The sequence below is a fragment of the Lissotriton helveticus genome, chromosome 9 (genome assembly GCF_964261635.1).
Source record: "Lissotriton helveticus chromosome 9, aLisHel1.1, whole genome shotgun sequence".
In the NCBI taxonomy this organism is placed as follows: Eukaryota; Metazoa; Chordata; class Amphibia; order Caudata; family Salamandridae; genus Lissotriton; species Lissotriton helveticus.
In genome coordinates, this window is record NC_136070.1 from 530676987 (window position 1) to 530699983 (window position 22997).

A 22997-nucleotide genomic window follows, 5' to 3' on the forward strand; every position below is an offset into this window, starting at 1 on the left:
CTTTTCTCATTTGCTTTCGACAGTCACGTGTACGTTTGGAATCATGTCCCCCAAGGGTACACAGAAAGCCCCTCGATCTTTAATCAGATTCTGAAAAAGTGCCTTGAATCGTTAGTTTTACCTGGAAACTCTGTTTTGGTGCAATATATAGACGACCTCTTGGTGGTGTCTAAAAGTCATAGAGATTGTGTGATTGACACCGTTGCTTTACTGAATCACCTAGGTGAAAAAGGACATAAAGTATCCCCTGACAAATTGCAGTTCTGTACAAAGTCAGTGAAATATCTGGGGCACCAGATAGAAAAAGGCATTAGAAAAGTCACCTCAGAGAGAGTCAGAATAATTCAAAAGATGCAGTTACCCCGTACTCAGAAAGAAGTCAGTATGTTCCTTGGGGTGGTAGGTTACTGCAGGCAATGGATTGTAGGATTCGCAGTCCTGGCAAAGCCTTTGATAAAAATGACAAAGAAAGGAGCAAAAGACCCAGTGGAATGGGATGATGAAAGCTTAACAGCATTTACTAAATTACGAGATTGTCTGTGTACAGCCCCTGCTTTAGGGATGCCTGACTATTCTAAGGAGTTTGCTCTGTTCTGTGACACCCGTGACAATTGTGCATTGTCAGTCCTAACTCAGGAGCATGGCTTGACTAGACGCCCGGTGGCATATTTTTCTGCCACTTTGGATCCAGTGGCTGCTGGATTACCTGGGTGTCTGAAATCAGTAGCTGCAACCTGCACGAGTTTAGAACAGAGTGAATCCATTGTTATGGGATATCCTGTAACTGTGTATGTTCAACATGCAGTTGTAATTTTGCTGACCCGAACTAAGACCCAGTATCTCACCCCTAGTCGGCTGACTAAGTACGAGAGGATTCTCATGGGAGCTGCAAATGTAGTCATTACTCGGTGTAATATCCTGAATCCAGCTACCCTGCTCCCTGACTCAATGATTGTAGAAGCCGAGGGAGAGGACGAGCATGACTGCATTGACCTGACAGTATTCAGTACTAAACCACGCCCTGACATTAAGGAAATGCCTTTGCCTGTGGAAGATGAGGAGTTTTTCGTGGATGGCTCATGTACGAGACACGAACTTGTAGGCCTAAGTGCTGCTTATGCTGTAGTCTCTGTAGACATTTAACAACAAGGGGCGGTGATGGACAGAGTTTCTGAATTAAGCAGAATACTCTCACCCAGTCAAGAGATCAGGGCTAGATCCAACACCGTTTTTTAGCTCACTGCACCATCCCAGTTCAGAACCTGGCTATATGCAAATTAGTCTGTTCCTGTCCCAGTGCATGATGGGAACAGGGCAAACCAACCTACCAAGCCAATTCTTACACTGGGAAGGAAACAAGCTACCGGGGACCGGTTTCTGGCATTTCAGCCGTCGTCGGCTCCATCAGGATTCAAGCAAGCCGGGCCGACGAGGCTGAAATGCCAGAAACCGGTCCCCGGTAGCTTGTCTCCTTTCTGGTGAAGAATTGGCTTGGTAGTTTGGTCTGCCCTGTTCCCATGATGCACTGGGCCAGGTACAGACTAATTTGCATATAGCCAGGTTCTGAGCTGGGATGGGGCAGTGAGCAAAATAACGGTGATGGATCAAGCCCTGATCTTTGGACTGGGTAAGAGTGGTCTGCTTAATTCAGACACTCTGTTCATCACCACCCCCTTTTCTGAATCGATTTTGGCCGCTAAAGGTGTGGCAGGGTATACTCAGACATGAGTCCCTTGCTCACTGCTCCATCAGGATTCAAGCAAGCCGGGCCGACGAGGCTGAAATGCCAGAAACCGGTCCCCGGTAGCTTGTCTCCTTTCTGGTGAAGAATTGGCTTGGTAGTTTGGTCTGCCCTGTTCCCATGATGCACTGGGCCATGTACAGACTAATTTGCATATAGCCAGGTTCTGAGCTGGGATGGGGCAGTGAGCTAAATAACGGTGATGGATCAAGCCCTGATCTTTGGACTGGGTAAGAGTGGTCTGCTTAATTCAGACACACTGTTCATCACCACCCCCTTTTCTGAATCGTAGTCTCTGTAGACAGCATTAAGGAAGCATCCTGTTGATATGGAGTGAAGTCTGCACAAGTAGCTGAATTGATTGCATTAACAAGAGCTTGCAAAATTGGGAAAAACAAAAGAATAACAGTATATACTGACAGTCAGTACTGTTATGGGGTTGTGCACGACTTCGGCCAATTGTGGCTACAGAGGGAGTTTCTGACTTCTTCAGGTACTCCCATCAGAAATGGAAACATTGTACAAGACTTACTGGAGGCAATCCAGTTACCAAAAGAATTGGCAGTGGTCAAATGTGCGGCTCATAAATCTGGCTTTGATCATGTAACTTTGGGAAATCAATTCGCTGATGAGGTGGCCAAACATTGTGCCAGAAATCGCATGTCTGTAAATATTAAACTGGGGGGACCTGGAAACAGCTGCCAACTTATGGTGTTTGAAGAGGTGCCTACCTGGGAAGAATTGAGAGATTGGCAGCATGCAGTGCCATCAAAGGAAAAGGAAAAGTGGAGGAAACTTGGTTGTCGACAGAGAAGTGAGGATGGTGTCATTGTGGGCCCAAATGGTATGCCTGTGTTGCCTAGACATCCGCTTGCTTCTATGGCCAGACTGATACATGGAGATTCACACACTGGTAGGGATGCCATGGTTCTGGTTTTCCAACAAACCTGGTATAATCCGAATTTCAGGAAGGTAGCAGAATCACTCTGCCAGAGGTGCTTAACATGTCAGCAATTCAACGCTGGGAAAAGAACAGTAGTTGAATTAGGAAAAATTGGGAAATCAGGGGGTCCCTTTGTAAGAGTACAGATTGACTTTATCACACTGCCTCGCTGTGAGGGAATGAGATATGTCCTTGTCATTGTCTGCCTGTTTTCAAAATGGGTGGAAGCCTACCCTGCTAAAAAGAATGACGCCATAACTGTAGCCAAATTGTTACTACGAGAATTAATACCTAGGTTCGGCGTTCCAGTCACAATTGAATCAGATAGAGGCGGACATTTTCAGAATGAAATAATCGAGCAACTATGTAAAGCATTCAAGATCACACAGGTGCTGCACTGTGCATATCGTCCAGAGGCTTCTGGAGTGGTGGAGCAAATAAATGGCACTATCAAATCGAGATTAGGAAAGATGTGTGATTCTACCGGCATGAACTGGATAAATGCCTTGCCTCATGTTCTTATGGGACTCAGAAGTATTCCAGACCGAAAAACAGGCCTGAGCCCTCATGAAATCCTGATGGGAAGAGTAATGAGACAGGCATGGGTACCAGGATACAAACTGTTAAACATTTCTGATGATTTGGTACTTGAGTACTGCAAGCAACTGGGTGACCAAGTGCGTTCTATCTCTCGCCAGATTGGGGAAGACGCCATCGCCAATCCAACAACTCCAGTCCACAAATTGGTTCCTGGCGACTGGGTTGTACTCAAGAAACATACTCGTTCAAGTTGCCTGGCACCAAGGGGGGGAAGGAAACGCCAAGTGATACTGGTGACCACGACAGCGGTGAAGTGTGCCGGCGTTCCAAAGTGGATCCATGCCAGCCATACACAGAAGGTGATTCCAGACGAGAAAACTGACGCTGAAGGTTGTCCAGCTGAGGGGTCTGCAGACGTTGGTCCTGAAGTAGCTGATGATGAACAACCGAGCACCAGTCAAGATGATTGGATACCCATAATCGACCTGACTGTTGACCCAATCAGAACAAGAAGTCAAACCTACGAAGATAGAGAGTGGAATAGAGAGGAAGAGATAGGCACAGGCGAAGATCCTCAGATTATTGAGATTCACGTCAAGTCTGAGGAAGAAGAAGGTCAGACAGGGACAGAGCAAGTAATTGACACACCTCCACAAACTCCTGAAATTGAAAAGGGACAGACTAGAACTAGTGGAAAGGTTCAAGCAGAAGAAAATCAAGGGATCGAAGTGCTTGAACAGGATCAGATAGGATTAGAAGAACATGTTCAGAACACAGAAATAGAGACACCTGAAAGCCAAAACCAGAATTCACCTGAACAAGGCCAGCCTAGTAACCAGGCAGAAGAAATAGAGATAAGACCTGGAACTCGTCATTCAGGAAGGGAAGAAACAGAGGTAGAAGTGCCACAAACAAACGAAAATAAAAGAACATTAGAAGAAAGTCAAATCACAGTGCCAGCTAAAAGACTCAAGAAAAAGAAAAATATCGAACCAAGATATATTAAGAGACTGAGACTAAGAATAAAAACAGTAGAAGAGAAACTTGCAGAAAGAAGGAAAAGTCCTCGTATTACAGAGCAAACTGGAGAAAGCTCCAAACGAAGGAGTGATCGAATAAAAAGACTGAACAAAAAATACCAAGATCCTGAATGGACATACTTAGTTTTGGAGGAATTTGAGGATCTTGATATCACTGACGAAAGTGCCGGAGAACCGATTGCTGATTAGTCTGCGGAAGAAGAAGACGAACTAACCTGAAGTTGCGCAGAGTAAGCTACCTGTGCAAAGTTACAAAGAGGGGTTGAAAACTTCTTCTGAGCGAAAATGTCTGATTCAAATGTGAATGGAAGGCCTAGACGCAGTTGTTCCAAAACATGCTGCAAAATATGTATATGTAGTGTAGCTATAGTGTTAATAGTTTGGATAGGACTAACAGTTTTCATTCCTTATATGGTAATCAAAAATACTAATATTGACCCTACAGAGACTGTGACTACTGATACTGAAGAACTGACAGCACGAAGTGTAGAAAGACGTGAAAAAGCACTCAGACAAACAAGATCAGACTTAGAAGCACCAGATGAGGAAGGACTACATTATCACGGAGTTAAGAACCAGACTCATTTAAATGTTTTCGCAAACCTGTTAGTGCATTATGTAGAAACTATGGAAATAGAAGACTGCTATGTCTGCATGAAGCTACCCACTTCTGTAGCTGAAGGCGTGACTTATCATCACCTACCTTTGACCTATGGAATTTCCTGTAGTATTTTAGCAAGCTTATTTTACAAAAGAGGACCGTTACAGTACTATTACTCTAACTCAGACGTGATATTTTCTGAACTTCCTATACGTGGAAACCTGAATCCTGTACATACTAAAAGTGACATTACACGTTATATGGGAGGTACCATAGACCTAAATGACGCACACAGGGACAACTTGACCTGTTCATTACATGAACAAGAGAAAATGTTTCTAAACATGGCAGAGAAAAGAAGGGAGAGTTTCCAAAGAAAGGCAAATGATAAGAGACAGAAAACTCCTAAATGGGCTGAAAACATGGAAAGCACCTCAGATGGTGGGAGTGGCCCTGCTTTGTTGCTGGATTTCGAAAGGAAAGGGAAACTCTGTCTTCATCGCGAGAAGACTAGTTATTATAATAACATTTTCATTGGTTCCAGTCAATGTGAACACAATTACAAGGTAATTGGAGGTTGGGGTTTCAAAAATGGGTCAGAACCTGTGTTTCCCGGAATTTATTATATATGTGGAAACAAGGCTTATTTCAAATTGCCGGATCACTGGTATGGGAGCTGCTACTTTGGCATTGTCTTCCCGAAAATATACCATGTGAATGAAATTGCTGGAAGCAATGAAAACACTAATGGCTTAGCGCGTAGTAAAAGAGAAAGCATAGGTGAAATAATGGGTAGTATTTTTAGTGCACTGATACCTGGAGTGGGAGTGGTTCTGAACACACACAGAATTTGCAAATTATCCACAATAGTGGATGTGTTGTCTACTGACACAGCTCATGGATTTCTGCTGGTCAATACCGAAATGGTTGCGATCAGATCAATGGTTCTGCAGAACAGACTTGCGCTTGACACCTTATTAGCAAAAGAGGGCGGAGTCTGCCGGATGTTGAAAGCGCAACATTGTTGCACTTACATACCGGACAAAAGTGTACAAATTAAAAAATATGTGAAGAACATTACCAATTTGGAAAAGGAACTCAAACCACTGGAGGTTGATAGTGCCTGGAAGAGACTTACTGATGGTCTCTCCAATGTAGGTCATTGGTCTGCTAATTTAGGTAAAGGTTTATTGTTTAAGGTACTGATGCCAATTGGAGTGATAGGTTTCATCATGTTACTTATATTCGTCTGTTGCAAATGTCGCAAACACACAAAGAAGTACACGGCGAATAGAAGAGGTGTGAAACGGAGTGTGGATGAGCTTGAATTGGAAGAAATGAATAATCAAATTTAGAAAAGGGTGAAAAACTCTCACCCTAAAGATATGAAAGAGAAATTGAATCGCCTGTTGGAAGAGATTGAGATGCACAAAGTGTGAGAGAAGTTAGCATCTGGTTCCATTTGTTTTGATGATAGTAAATATCATCAAAGAGGGGATTGATGAAGCAAGATTTCACATATTACGTGACTTGCTTGAATTCATGAACCTCGCATAACATGTAACAATGTAATTCAACTTGTGTGTCTTACTAATTTTCTTTATTTTGAATGTGCGTGTATATTAGTGATGCTTGCCTATGTGTTTTACTAATACGAATAACCCTTGTCCATAAGATGGCCGCCGCTTGGGGATTTTCTACTGCGCATGCGTTAGTCACACTCACGTGACGTGACGTAGTTGCAGTTCTGGTGGGAAAATGTGCGAATGCGTATTTGCCTCTTAAATGGCTGTCTGTATACTCACATGGTGAAGCTTGCGCTTATGCTCTTGTGTTATTGTCTGTTGCACTAATTCATAATCGCATAGTATATTTTATAGTAAGAAGTATAAAGTGGTTACTCATGGTATATAGTACATTCATTTATTTCTATGTTTTAATTTGTTTTCGCTTACTTTTCATGTACCCCGATATTGGGGGGTCTGAATGAGACGAGAACCATCTTGAAAGTCTCTACTGCGCATGTCGCGCAGGCAGGGAGAAGGTAGCCTTGAGCAGTGGAACTCAGCCAGCTGGCAGCCACAGTCAAGATGCTCCTGTGAAAGCAACCTCTGACCCAGCAAGATGGTTCTGCTAGGCGGTTCCATAACATGCAAATACGAGCTTGTAGAAGTTTGTTCTGATTGGTGTGTTAACCTATCCTACTTGGGGACCAATCGAAATTGGGGATTCTGACACTTGCAACATTTGGGGGGTGGTACACTGACCTGAAAACAGTATATCTAGTCTAGGTTTAGCTAGAGAAATTGTCCGACTTGTCTGAATAGCTGACCTGTCACTGACCCAACGCACTCAATAGGTGACTGAATTTCAGAGCGCTGCGGAGCACTCTGTCCGAATTTGACCATAGACTCAAAGGTTTTACTAAACCTTAAGTGCTGGCGGAGCACTTTGCTGGGGAGTTCGCTAACCCAATCGGGGTTCTGACTGATAGCTGCAGAGAGGGTGGAGCGCAGGCGTTGCTTCCAAACTGCGGGTGCTGGTCGTGCCTTGGTGGTCCTGCCCTGATCTTAATCTGGTTTTCCTGTCCTGTCCTGGGGTGTCCATTCTGCACCTGCTGTCCCATTGATGACTGTCCTTCTGTGGGGTATTTCCTGTCCTTGACTGATCCGTGGCCAGGGTTGGTTTTCACACCTTTCTAGGTAAATATAATACTGAAAAAACTCTATACTGCACCTTTCTATTTTTCTGTCTTTGCTTCAATAAAGACATACCTTTGCACAATTGATTTCCATGCTTTCGCAAAACTACTGAATGAAAGCTCATACGTTATTACTGTTTTTCTTAGCATGTTCCTATGTTACCCTACCTTTTAGAGCATATTCTCTCCATACTGTTTTGAATCATAGATGTGGTTTATAATTTCTCCTGCAGGCTGACTTGAAGTCATTGTTGCTATAATTTAGCATGCTCCATTTTTCCCCTTCCTATAGGTGTATAGAATTTTTCTAAGTTCTCTCTCTACCCCTGAAGTATTTCCCAGTAGTAAATTCCTAGTACGTGCATACATTTGCCCTTTATAGTTATCTATTCTCGAATTCCATTCCTGAAATCTGCTTAGCATATTTTCATGTTCTTACCCTCTAATAACTCATAAATGGTTACCCTGATATTTTTCATATATGGTTATGTGCTTTTCGTTATCTTGATTATCGATTGCCTTCTGACTGTAAACTTGATGATTTCCGAATCTGATTTCTAGATAAACTTTTAAAACTTCCCAGTTGTCTGTGATCATTTAATGCAGAAGTATATAAAAGTCGGTATTGTATTTTGCCTGCCTTTCTTTTACAGCTAGCTCCCTGATCCATTGTGGTCATAGGTACCCGTAACAGTGGATTGGTAAGTCGGGTACACTAGAAATAAATAGGAAGGAATCAGGGTTACTGGTAGTAGAGTTGTAAGGTCACCTGATTAATGTATATGGTGAATTGAAATTTATGGGCCCAAAACGTATATGATAAAATTATTTGGTCGGGTGACCTGCAATCTCTATCAGTGGGAGGCAATGGTTTTTGTATTTTCAGCAACAAAATCTAACGTTTAATACATTGGCAAAAAACAGCAATTCCTGCCAATGTTAAAGGATGTCTGCTGGGCTGACGGCCATCTCTAATTCATTTACAATGATAAATAGAACTCTTCAAAATGTATGCAAGATTTATCACAAAGTGGTCACAATTCTTACAGGAGTAATTTTGACTGTTTAACTGTGATGACATTGAAACAGAATGAATTCCAGATATCAAAAGATGGTATTATGTAGAATGTCTGCATCAAATCGCTCTTTACTGCATGGTCACTGAGGATATTATGCCTTTTTTCTGGGCCATTGTTACTTGTATTAAGACTCTGTGCAATGCGTCACTTCTGTTCAGTGTCAGAGCATGTGTACTCTGCCTAAAATAGTATCAGTAAAATAGGTTTATTTAACTAATCTCTAAGGCCATGAGAGTTGGAGCAGAACATGCACCAATGCATGGAGGATTAAATAGTCATATATGAGCCACTGTGTGGATTTAGACCACCCACCTAAATGACAAATGAATATGTGCATATTTAGACCCCCTACCTACATGAAAAATGAATATGTCTGCCAAGAGACCCATTGTGCTTTGGCTGGCCGGCACTGCCAATGTTCCTTAGGACAACTCACAAGAAAAAATGCCTTTGACATGCTTGGAAAGTCAATTTTAAATATTCCAAGGCACCCCTAAATTGTTCCTTGTAAGTCCGCCGGGTTGGGTCCTAATATATAAAAATTGGACACCCTACATTTTGGAGTTAGTGTGCTTTCACAGAGAAATCAAAAGCTACTTCAGTGAGTGAGCTTGGCCAGACTTTTCCATGAACAGACCTGGTGGTAATTTTAACTTTATTTCCTATCTTTATCTGGGGAAATGCAAGAAAACTGTTCCAAAGTTATCGTTCACTTAAATGAGCCCCAAGCAACATTTTAACTACACCAGCATAATTCAGTTTGCTGTTCATATATGAAATTCCCCAAATGACAATAATACATGTAAAATTACAAATATATTTTTCTAACTATATGACAGTCTTGGTCTATTTGTGGAACATTACATGTGGTTTTGTTCATTGAATTATCTCACCTAGAATACTTTGGCATATATAATAGATGCTTGCTATATATTTTTCTCTTTTTTCCTTAACAATAATTCATGTTACAACTGGCATTTCTTGGCGTGATTACCCGTTACCCCAGACTTTTTCCCTCTACCCCCTCTATTTTTGGTGCTGTGATCGATTTTGCTTTGCCAACTTAGATGCTTTGGACACTTTGCCTCTGCTAAACAGTGTCAAAGTGCAAGTGCTCCCTGTATGAAGGATAATGGTAATTGGTTGTCCATGATTGGTATGTTTGCCTAACTAGTAAAGTCCCTAGTAAATTGCACTATGTGTTTTAGGGCTGGTAATGCAAATGCTACTAGTGGGCCTGTAGCACTAATTGTGCTACCCACACAAGTAGCCTTAAAAAGGGAACTCAGGCCTGCAATTGCAGTGCCTACGTGCAGTTTGTTAAACTGCCATGTTGTTCTGACAAGTGCACCCACTTGCCAGACCTTACCCTTCCCTTTCTATCCACATCAGACACCCCTATGGTAGGTCCAATGTACCCCCTGGGCAGGGTGCAGTGCGTGTGAAAGTTAGGACATGTATTAGTAGTAAGTAGTAGTCAAAGAAATACTTTATTGCATTAAACATTTGATTACAATAATAGAGGAAAAGCAGGCATTAAAATAGAATAAAAGGTGACATAATTTCCATGCTTGGTAGCCTATAAAATATACATAACTCATGATACCCTTTTTTACATCTGTATACATATCCATATATTAAAAGCCATCTAAAGATTTAGGGCCTCATTTATGAGGCTATGCGTCACTTTAACGCCGCTGGTGCGTCACTTTTTGTGATGCACCAGTGGCGTAAAAAATGCACCTTGTTGCGCCATATTTACAAAGGCACGCATCTAGGTATATGCGTCACTTTGTAAACCCCTGCGCCACATTATACCTGCGCCAGGTATAATGTATGCAAGGGGGCGTATTGACGCAAGAAAGGGTCGTAGAAGTGACGAAGTGAAATCTATGTGATTTCACTGCGCCACTTCTAGGACACAAATGCGTAAATTTCTTACTCCTGCCTCACAGCAGGCGTAAGACTGACACAGGCCCTTTCACATGGGCTTGCCCCATGTGAAAGGATACATTGCTGGAGTTGCGTCACTTTTGTGACACACTCCAGCAATGCGCCACTTTTGCGCCATACAGATACGTCAGAAATACTAATGTATCTGTAACTCCTTGAGCAATGATGCGTGATACTGTCAATATGACGCATCATTGGTGGTGCAAGGAGGGCGCAGTGAAAAGTGACGCATCGCTGTTTTCACGCAGCGATGCGTCATTTTTCATAAATGAGGCCCTTAATGTTTTATAGGCATGTTCTAAAAACTGAACTATCCTTCTAAATTGCACTTTCCCCTGTGAGGGCATGTACTAAGGTGTGTACCATGTCCTGGCAGTAAAATAATCTCCATTTAATTTTTCACTGTTGAAAGACCATCTTGCCCATAGGACAGAATGGGACGTGTGTAATATGTTTTCCAGCCCATCTTCCCAAAGGCTTAAGATGGAGAGGTGAAGTTTAGTGTGCCTGAACTCACAATGTAATAACACGCCTTTTTACAAAGGTGGTTTTTGCACTGTGTGTTTAGAAGCCACTCTTTTAGACGTGGCTGGATATTTGTGCTCTAACATTTCTGTGTGACTCTGCCTGGTTGTGGATTGACTGCCTGGATTTGAAAGCAATAGGATCTGGGGAATATCTTGACCCAGGGGAGGAGGTGAGATAGCAACAGGCTGATCTGCATCTGGAGTTTAGGGGGAGGAGAAGCCCCTAGAGGCGAAGAGGCGTGAGTTGCTGCTATACAATAATTGTCCCATTTCCTGCTGAGTGTTTGAGAATCCAGACCTCCACTAATCAAAGGAAGAAGGTGTCACTGGTAGGGAGGCACCCAGAACTGGTTTGAACAGGGGTCAATGCCCCCTGAACACAAAGACTTCAAAGCCATTGAGGGGTATAACTATGAGAGCTGAAGCCCCTGAACTTTGGAGAATGGCATAATCAAGATTGAACTAGACTGGAGCTACTTAGTGGTCAAGAGGAACCTTTGCCAAGGAAGGAACAACTGAAGAGACTGAAGGAAAGGATTAACCCTTGCTGAGTGTTATGGGGCTGGCCTGCAGTTTGCTGTTTTAACCAAGTAAAGGGTAACGGGACTTTGCTGTGTGCTGTGTCCCCCTGCTTGAAAGGACTTTGCTGTGCTGTGTCCTGAAGTAACTTATCCCCAAGGTTCCGAGGTGAGCTGGCTCCCTGTTGCGGAAACTCAGGAACACAAAAGTTTCCAGGAGAGTCTCAGCGACGCTGTGTGCATGTGCTTTGTGCAGCCTGAGACCTTTGTGAGGTTTGCCTTGCTAACGTGCACCCGGAGTTAAAGTGAGTCTCAGCGACGCTGTGGGTGTGTTCTTTGTGCACCCTGAGACCTTCGTGAGGAGTGCCCGGTGATCGTGCACCCAAAGCTCAAGGGAGTCTCAGCAACGCTGTGTGCATGTGTCCTGTGGCAGCTTGAGATCTTCGTAGCAGTAGCGGCCCAGACCTGCAGCCCGGGAGGAGCTGAGCTGCCGGCCCGAGCCCCCTGTTGCCAATTCACAAAGATTGCATTGGAGGCCCAAGTCGCTGGAAGAGGAGAGGAGAGTGAGGTCGCACCCCCTAGGTAACGTGTGTCGATGCCTGGAGCAGGGTGCGGGCTCGGAGGGAGACACTCTCAGCCTCTCTCTCATTCCGGTAGCGTGAGCCTCTGCTTCGGCTCAAATCGCACCCCGTACCTGCCAAGGGAGTGGCAGTACCAGGAAGAGTGCGGAGCTGCCCTTTTTGTTATACCATAGCCCTGTTGGGGGCAACTGTTGAGAGAGGCTGACTGCGAGTCAGAAGGAGTGGCGGAGAGAACGCCTAAGGCACCATGATCGACGCTGGAGTGTATTACGCATTATTTATTTCTGCATAACGGAGTACCTGATTAGTGTATTATGCATTGCATTATTCCTGCATAGCAAACTACCTAATTAGTGTATGACGCATGGCAATATTTCTGCGTAACGAACGACCTGATTGTCGTATGACGCATTGCATTGTTTCTGCATAACGAACTACCGGATTAGAGTATTACGCATTGCATTATTCCTGCATAACGAACTACCTAATTAGTGTATTACGCATTGCATTATTTCTGCATAACGGTGTACCGGGTGGTTGTATTATGCATTGCATTATTTTTACATTGCAAAGTGTCTGATTGTTGCGTTACACATGCATTATTTTTACATTGCAAAGTGCCTGATTGTTGCGTTATGCATTGCATTACTTTTCCATTGCAGAGTCCCTGATTCTAGCATTACGAACTGTATAACATGGTATTAGGACTACAGTTGAATGTTTAGTAATGCTCATTAATATCGCCAGAACTTACAAGGGCTGGCTGGCCTATCAACCAGCCTGGAGAAATATTACACATACTCATACATTGCATTTATATCGTGTGGTCTTATCGTAGATCTTTTTATATAAAATTTATACTCGTTTTTATACAACTCGTGGGGAGTCTATTTGTGGTGTCATCATTGGGTTCCTGTGAGCGTGGTTGCAAATACTTTACACATTTGCCTTGAAGATAAGCCTGACTGCTCGTGCCAAGCTACTAAGGGGGTGAGCGGAGGCTATCTCAGAAGGTGTCCTTCCTTTCCCTGACGTGGAAACGCAGATCCCTATTTGGCCTAAGGTACCTGCCTCAGCCAACCAGGGATCACCGGTTTAACAATACACCACTGCAAAATTACGCAACCTTTTGCGGTTAAAAATTAGCATCGGAGCAACACAAGAAGCCAGAATGTGAGCAGCTGGTGTTCATGACAATTGAGTTTTCTTGCAGTTTTTTTAGAGAGAAGTTCGTCCTTGCGTCAAAACTTGATGGAAGAATACATTTTGTGCTAAAATATGATGCTAAATTACATATTTCCATATAACATAATTATGCAGCATTTCTCAGCATTTTCTCAAAAATTGCGTAATTATGCTAATGAAAATCACACAAATTTCTCACACTCTTATCTTACAGCTGGTTTAATGGTGACATCGGATTTTGGATAACTTTAAAGATAAAGTAACTTAATAAAAATGAACATTATCCTGCCTGACCTAAAACCTACCTAAATCAGAAAGTCAAAGAGGAAGTACTGAAATTAGGTGGGCATAGGGCAAGAAAGTAGTTACATTTGGAAACTAAAAAGTCTCAAATAACTGGCTAAGCAACAGAAATAAATTTGGGACCACACCTCCACAGAACATTCTTGGACCTGGGAAGATGGCAACGGAAGAAGAAGCCCTGCAGGAAGAGGGAGGTCTCCTGACCCCGCCTGAAGAAAAGGACTCAAAGACTCTAACTCCTGCTGGAAAATGAGGAATCAAGGACTTCTTACTCTAATGGCTCCCAGGGACTTAGAATTCTCTCAAATGGTCAGGTAATTGATCCCCTGTATGCCTGCTACAGGGATACAAAAAGCAGACGGACCCCTGACTCCAAGAGGGCTCAGCTCACCACAAATGACTGGATGCACCAGAAGCCCTGGCTAGACATTTTCTTGTGCCTATAAGCCTACCCTAAGTAAATGAGGGTTGCAGTGCTGACAACAAGGAACTTTCCAAGCAGTTTGATAAAAGTGAGACTAAGTTAGAAAGTAAATATGAATTGAATTTGGCGTTATGTTATGTTAAATGGTTTTGTTACGCACTCGAATATCCAAAGGTGTCTTGCCTCTGGCTCCAAGATGGCGTGAAGACCAGGGTAGAGTATTATATGGGAGTTGAATAACCAAGTCTTGATGAACTTTGTGAAATTCAGAAGGTTTGGAGAATTTTTGATGTGTAAGGGAAGCTTGTCCAGGCTTTGGAAGCTCCCAGCACAAAGCTATGTCCGCGCCTGGCCGCACGTTTGAATCCAGGCAAGGTCACAGATTTGGCAGTTGAAGATCCTAAAAGCCTTTTAGGAATGTACCAATTAAAACTATTTTGTAAAAACACAGGTTCTTGGCCTTGTAGAGCTTTATAAACTATGCTTAGAGCCTTGAAAGTGATTTGTTGCCTAATGGACAAACAATGCAGCTTCCTCATGGGTTTAGACACTAATTGGTGTTTGGGAATCTTCAATTGGAGACAGGCATGTGTTTTGCAGGGTCTGTAGTTTTCTGAGCAAATGTTGTTGAGCTTGGAGGTACAGACCTTTACAAAAGTCAAGTCTGGATAGCAAAAGAGAGGTGACTACTGTCTTCTGAAGCTGAGGTAGAATCAAAGGAATTACCTTCTTTATCATCTTAAGAGTGTAGAAGGCCTTGGAAGTGACAGCATTAACTTAGTCAGTGTATGAAAGCTTGAGGTTTGTCAGGACATTCAAATTGCAAATTTTGTTGACAAGTGTGGGAAGAGGACCAAGGTCAGGGGGCCACCAAGTGGGGTCCGGAGAGAAGGCTGGACTCCAAAGAGCAGGACCTCAGTCTTACCTTAGTGAAGCTCAAGTCAGCTGTCAGACATCCATTTGCTGGCAGCCAGCATGCACTTGCAAAAACTGGTTTATGGTTCGGACACCTCAATGGAAAGAGATACGACAATTTGAGTATTGTCAGCGTATTAAATGAGGGAGAAGCTGAAAGATTTAATAAGCTCAGCTAAAGGAGTAACATATTTGTAAAGAGCATATGGTTGAGCGAGGACCCCTGAGGGAGAGAGAAGGATTGGCAGACAAAATTGTCCAAACGAACTGAATGTTCGCATCTGTGGAGGAATGATCTAAGTAAGTTCCATGCAGTTCCTCTGACACCGATATTGGCTAGGTGAGACAGCATTTTACCATGATTGACAGTATCCAAGGCTGCCGACAGATCCAATAAGATCATTGCCGCTTTGACTCCGGAAGCGAGGGGCTTCCTAATTTCTTCTGTTGCCTTGATTAAGCCATTTCTGTGCTAGACCCTGAATGAAAACCATACTGGATGGCATCCAATAGATTGCTAGATTGAAAGAACTCCACAAGTGGATATGCATTATTTTCTCGATAATCTTGGCAGGCAAGGGAAGACAGGATATAGAACAGCACCTATTTGGTCAAAAGGGTTTCTTTAAAAGCAGAAGCACTGATGCTTTTGTTCCAGCTGATTGGAAGAGAGCCAGATGGGAACATTTGCTGGAAGATATCAGTCAGAGTGGGAGCAATTGTCTCAGTGACCAGATCAAGGACCCTTGGTGGACAAGGGTATCCAGGGGAGCCAAATCTGGCATCTTTTAATACCAGATCTGCTGTGAAGTCACACCATGGAACCAGTCAACGAGGATCTGCAATTTCTCAACAAAGCTTACATTTTTCTAGACACTTTATGACATAAACTTTAAAAATGAATGTATTGAGCTTACCATCCCATCCCATTATACACATTATACATTGGTCCAGTCAGCACATATCAGAACATGTTGTAGAAGGTTAGAGTGCACCCATCTAGGCCCAGGCCTTTGCTGTCTGTAGGTCCTTGACTAGGCAGAAAATGTCTTTGTTAGTAATCGGTCTATTGAGGGCTTTCTTTGTCTAATGAAAGCTATGAGAACCTTTCCCTTTTCAGATATTGGACGATATCTGTTTTCTTTACAGAATTTGCTGAAAAAAGAGCCTGAACGTTTTCCATGAACGCTTCTCTTAGTTTATGTTCTTTGGACCCATGTTATGTTGTGTTGTGTGATGCTCATGATTTAGACTTGAGATTGCTGTTTTCACAATTTGGAGGCTTGTAGTTCTCAGCCTTATTCCCTTGCACATGTCTAAGCTCATTCAGCGAATATTCCTCTTTATTTAGCTCTAGAGTGTTTTCATCTGACCCCTATGATCTACCTCCAGGCTTTTTGAGATTCTGATTGTTTACGGAGTTGCTCTCCCACTTATGAAGCAGGCAATGCAGTGGAGAGGGGAAGCATCAGTGATGCCCTCTCTACTCTCTACTTTTGCCTTATATGTAGAGGCACTGGCCCAGCACATGCAAAAACATCCCAATGATTCGGGGGTAGAACAGGGAGAAGACAAATTCAAGCTGTTTGTTTTCGCTGATGATCTTTTAGTCACTTTTACAGGACCAAGGAACCCCTAAACCCATTTTCTTGAGGGATTGAGACTGATTGGTAAAATAGCAGCTTTAAAACCGAACATGGCAAAGTCTGATATTTGAGAACTTCATGTCTCTGGCGAAATGTACAATGGCTTTGAACTATTAAATACCTTGGGATATATCTGAGACCACCATCTACAAATTCTATCCGCTCTTTCGAGCAGTGAAGAAACAAGTGCCTTTTCATGGCATGATCACATTTCAACAATAAAAAGGATGACTGTACTAAATATGATATTTATATTCCAGACTTTATCAATCAAGTTCAATCCCTCATTTCTGTGACATCTACAAAATGTATATCTGGACTACCTTGAGGATGGCAGGAAAATTAGAATAGCCTTTAAAATTGTAACCAGGTACGCGTACAGAAACAGGATGGGGATCTCCAATCAAAAGGCTTACTACAAGGCAGCACATCTGAGCCACCATCCTGAATTGTCTAGAGCAGAAACTGAGCACCACTGGTGCTTTATTGACTATTTAATGGCGCGGTTATAGGAGGCGCTTTGGAGCCCCTAAAACATAGACACCATATTCTGTGTCTACACCAGTCAAAAAATTAACTATCCAAATATGGGACATGATGGGAGCAAAACTGGATCTCACAAAATATTTGTCACCATTTACATCACACTTCAGAAACCCAGACTTCAAGCCAAAGATGTAGAGGGAAGCTTTCCATCAGTGTTGTCAGGGTAGGTGCGTAAAAACAGGAGACATGTTCTCCAAAAAGGTGGTTACAACATTTTAATAGGTTGAGACCAACTATGTCCTTTCGGAATGGGAACGTTGCATATATTTACAGATAAGGCATTGAGTATTACAAAAAGAAACAAAGGAGAAATGTAAGAAGTGTATATGTGGTGGTTGTGCGATCTCACCATGCAATAATGCCACAATTCTGTATCAGGTCCAGCTATTTTTGTTTGGAAAACCTTAGTTCCGTCCTGGGTTGCTGTGGCACAGAGCAGTCAGGCTTTATCAAAGGAGCAAGTGCAAAGCATGTAGAAGTTAGAAGACCGGACAGAAGAAGAAAATGCAACACATTAAAAATTCTACACCAATTTATAAAAATAGAGTTCATTTTTTTCTTTAAAAAAACACCTCCAGTAGGAAGCTCTGCATAGCTACTGTTAATATATGTGGGATAAAAGATTCTAAAAAACAGGCAGAGGATGCATTGAGGGTTGCACACACCCCAAGCAGATTTCCTCTGCCTACCGGAAACCCACACGGAAGACTCATGGATGGGCCTGTTGAATACCTTGGGTTACAGACTGATAGGCGGGTCCACTCAAGGTTCACGCCCCCGCGGTGTAGCCATTTTAGCCTGACACAATAAAATACAGTTTTCCCAAACATGTTCAGATCATATGGGGAGATAGGTGATCACCAAGTGCAATTTATTGGTGTGTGACTCTTTCACTCTTTGTTCAGTATATGGATCCATAGTGGATGATCCTGGGGGTTTTAGCTATCTAACAAACAAATTTGCTCACTGGCCATTACCCATTATCCTTCGTGGAGACTTTAACATAAACTTACCCAAGAACTGGGGATCCTTTCCAAAGTATGTAGGTGGGAAACCTAGAGTGCTTTTAGCACTCTCATTTATGTAGTACACACGGTTTAAAGGATGTCTGGGCCGCGGAAAGGTCTCTAGAAGACTGTTCTACCTTTTTTTCAGATCCCCTTGGTAAACACTCAAGACTAGACTACTTCTGTGTATCCTCTTCTATTCTGCAAAAGTGTCAAATAGATAGATACCCCTGACTCCTATCTGACCATAATCTGCTTGTGCTGAAATTAGTCGGGATGGGAGTAAGGCCAAGTAGTTTGACTTGGACCTTTGAAAGAGCACTACTTTTGGATGAAAATTATAGAAAACATATGAGGGAGTGGATACCGTGGATCCTGCAGGTTAACACAGGCACAGCCTCATTTTATTATGTCTGGGATGCCCTAAAAACGAGTATTCAGGGGGAAGCTATTCAGTTGTCTCTGAACAAAGGGAAAGATGAAAAACGGAAGATGCAAGACCTTCACTTAAGACTTGCGCAAGCAGAAACGCAACTGGTAGTGGCCGCACAGCTTGGTATTGGGGTAGCCGATGCACAGATTGAGGTTGTGATAGCTAAAGTGGCCATTAGCGAAATCCTCTTGAAAAACCAGCAGACAGAGCCATTATCTATCAGGAAATGGTCTATGAGAACAGTGATAAAATAGGTCATCAATTAGTGGTACGAACTCGGCAGGAATATGTATGGACAGAATTTGTTAATATCGGGGACCCTGATTTAGGTATAGTCACTGACTCTGAAGCGATTCAAGAGGCCTTTCAAAAATTCTATCAAAAATTGTACACCAAAGAACCCGAGAGGATAGGCCCTAAAAAACAAATTTCCCTTAGTAATTATTTAAATGTAGTGCCTATGGCTTTATTAAAGAAAGAAGATAAAGAGTACTTAGAGGCACCTTTGGCTATGGATGAGTTGCTATTGGCACTTTTGAGCATATCAGATGGGAAAGCCGTGGGGCCCGATATAATACCTTCCGATTTTAATAAGATATTCTCAGAACAGCTAAAAGATGTAATGTTGAGAGTTACCTTGCCGAAGTCATGGGCGGACGCAAAAAGTATTGTTTTTCCCCAAAAGAATAAACCAATTCAATAGCTTGGCTCTTACCAGCCAATTACCCTGGTCAACTGCGATGCTAAGGCTTACTCAAAGGTGTTGGCTTCCCGTCTGTCCCGTGTGATCGGACAAATGATGGTCAACTATCAGCATGGATTTATACCTGGGAGGGGGACCATTGAACACATAAGAAGAAGAATTTCCCTTTTTGACTCAGTACAAGTGTCAGGAGACCCTATGGCGCAATCCTGCTTGATGCAGAGAAAGCATGTGATCGGGTCTCCTGGCACTTTCTCTGGGCTGTAATGCAGAGGAAGGTGATTGGTCCTAACTTCATCAAGGCAGTCAGAGCCTTATATACAAATCCAGCAACTAGAGTGTGTATATTAATGGTGGACTATCCAGACTCCTGAGCATAACAAGAGGGACTCAACAAGGTTTCCCTTGTTCACCATTGCTTTTTGCAATTTATATAGATCTCTTTTTACAAAAACTGGAAGTTAATCCATGCATATCTCCTGGAGTGCTGAATGGCTTTTGCACCTCAGTTCTGGCCAATGCCGATGATGTGGTGATTGCCACCTGTAACCCCGTGGTTATTAATGAGTATGTTACTATGACGGACAACAGAGTAGTCGAGAGTGCTAGCTATTTGGGGGTTGTAATTAGGGCAGATTTCGATACTATTGTTGACGAAACTTTAACACAGGTAGCCGGAAAAACGAAATGTGCATTGAGGAAGTTGGGTAATCTGCATTTCACTCTGGTGGGTAGGTGCAATCTACTAAAAATTGTGTATTTTCCCAAATTACTATATATAATTAGAGCTATTCTCGTTCAAAAAATTTGACAATATATTTTTTTAACATATTTATTTGGGCTTATTCGAGACCCAGAAGGTCGCTTAAATGGCTGACACTTCCTAAAGAGCGCGGGGTCTAGCTTTACCTAGTTTAAAATTGTATTATTAGGCTATGGCTCTAGTGCATTTTACAATTTTGTTGAGTGAATTTCCCAGTAAAGAACAACCGACAAACCCCTCTCCCTTTGAATTATTAATCGGGGCAAAGGCTTGGGGAGGCCTATGGCGCCATCTTGAGCTGGGTTACTACATGAGAGTCAGATTTAAGACACTCATGACTGTCTATTAAATATGGGGCTCTATTTACTGTCTTTTAGGATTAGGCAGGTTCAATTTCTATACTACACTTCAGGGTTACATGAATCTCTTGGGATCTTTCAGACTCCTGTATGAATAAGTGGCTGAGGTCTGGGATTACCAAAATAGGGTGTTTTTATTCAGAGTCAGGTACTGTGTCGGTGATGAACTTAAAATCAAGTTTAATTTTAGCCATAAAGAGTTTTTTTAATTCTCCACATAAGGGACTTTTTACAAAAGAAAGGGGGTGGGCAAGGAAGAATAGCAAATAATGAATTGGTGGAGAAATTACCAAATGGAGCCCACCCACGTATAGGGACTATATTTATTCTTTTAAGTGGGTTGATGAAGGACAATATGGAGATGTGCTCAGAAAGGTGGCAAGTTAAACTGGATATTACAGATACCGTGTTTTGTCAAGCTTTCTTAACCGCTCAGACTGCACTGATGTCAGCTAAACTGCAGGTCCAGATAAAGAAACTCTGTATTTAAAATTCTGCAATAAAAATAATATTTTAAAAAAAATTCAAAAACACATCAATGACAGAAATCTTTGAAAGGGTTCCAGAGACTTGAATTTTTAAAGAAACAAGTTACTGCTTTTCACTCAGTGCAATAAATCATTGTAATCTACTGAGATATTAGTTTAGGATTAGGCATGATAAGCAAAACATCTATATGGGCACTCTTGAACATGCCAACTCAATAGGCAGCCAGTCATAGGGACTTATCAGGTATAAGCGGACAGTAAGCTGTCAGTTTTAGCAGTTTCCAGTCCAGTTTGAGATCCTTAGGTAAAACTGCCATTGAAGTCAATGGAGAGAACCTGATGCAAGGGATACAGGCTGAAGAAGGATGCTGAAGAAGCTGGGGGTGATGAGCTGGTGTGGTGGATCTTCCTGTTGCCACCCCTATGTCTTGAAACATGAAGGGGGGCGACTATAGCTTGAGGGGTCTATCTCCCATAGTGTCTAGGTTAATTCCAATCAGGACCAGTTGCCACTGGTCTGCTATTCTCTAGGTAAAAGTAAAACCAGCGGTTTCCTTTAACTTAAGATGACTTTGTTACTGGCTGACTTGAGTACCCTCAGATGAATCTCCCAGGTCCAGCTCATTCTGAGGGTCAGGGCTTGGTCTCTCAGGCTGCACTTAGGCAGCTAACAGAGTAATGCTTCTTGGCACTGGGCTCTCAAGCCTCTCAGCTTTTGTGGCAACTATTCCATTAGGGGAGTACAACAAGTGCTGTCCTTACTTTGCTAGTCTTTATGTTCAGCAGGTGCAGTGCAGTTTTGTTGCAGCCTGTCTGTGCTGGATGCAGGGAATAGCAGGGCAGCCCTTCTTCTGTCCTCTCTACAATTCAGATGCGATCTGGCGTCTGGCTGCCAGGATCCACTTTTATGCCCACTACAAGAATGGAAGGCGGTGGCGACTAACTAGCCAATGGGCTATCATATTCTATTCCACCTGAGAAGTGAGGCATCCTTGGGCGGCTATTCTGGCCACTCCCAATAAGGACACATCCTTCTCTCGGTGTATGTAGCTGGGGATGGTCACGCAAAAAGAGCCATTTTCTTACAGACAACTGCGGCAGAAAGTAAATAATGATACACATGTGATTCCCAAAATGTATAAAAAACTTATTTAGGAAACTATACCTATTAAGACTGCTACAGAGCTCAAGTGGGAGTAGGAGCTGGGCATTAATCTAGGACCAATGGGCAACCCTGTGATATGCTAAATACAAAGGGGTTTAATATGTTCAATGAGGGAAGGTTGCATGCAAGACACTGCATCACTGGCACTGGACACGAAGAGGTTTGTATATCATCAAATAATCTCACTCAACACAGTGCTGGAAAAGTTGTATCCGGGGAAAGAGGGAACATTGTCTGGCTCTGACTGAAACTCAGTCACTTCTGGGAGTTGTCCTAGACAGAACAATGATACATGCACCAATAGCAAGGGAACCACTTACCATACTCCTAGGTTGGATGTCTGGAACAAGATTGGAAATTTCAAGAACGTGAGAATTTTAGAAATATATTCCTGCTTGCAGTGAAACAAACAATTCAAGCTAAGTGGGGAGAATCTCAGAAACCGAGTATCTATGAATGGTTATGGAAAGACCAGTTATGTGCGGAGATGGAGAAATCCACTTACATGGTACAAGATGAAGAAAATAACTTTGAGAAAACCTCGGCCTAGCTCAGCAATACCTTGCTTAAGACTTCATAACCTTGACATGCCCCAGGACAATGAGAACATTGTAAGTGATCCAGCTCTAATGTGAAACTTTACCCAGAAATCTCTAAACTATAGTACGAAGGTCCTATTTATTTTACTTGCAATGACAGAAGGGGGATAGGTGAGAAGAAAAGGAGGTCAGTAGGATCAGAATGGGATTATGTTTTGTTTTATTCCTCAATCTGAAAGTTTTGATGATTTTAGTGTCATCTGCTCATTACATTTTCTCTAGGTTTCTAAATAGTTT

The 22997-nt window shown here is 42.6% G+C and overlaps 1 protein-coding gene across 1 annotated transcript in view; it reads right to left on the reverse strand.

The window, feature by feature from the left end:
* Positions 1–22997, reverse strand: part of LOC144782821 (uncharacterized) — a 169975-nt gene that overhangs the window by 30059 nt on the left and 116919 nt on the right. The gene's annotated exons all lie outside the window — the stretch shown is intronic.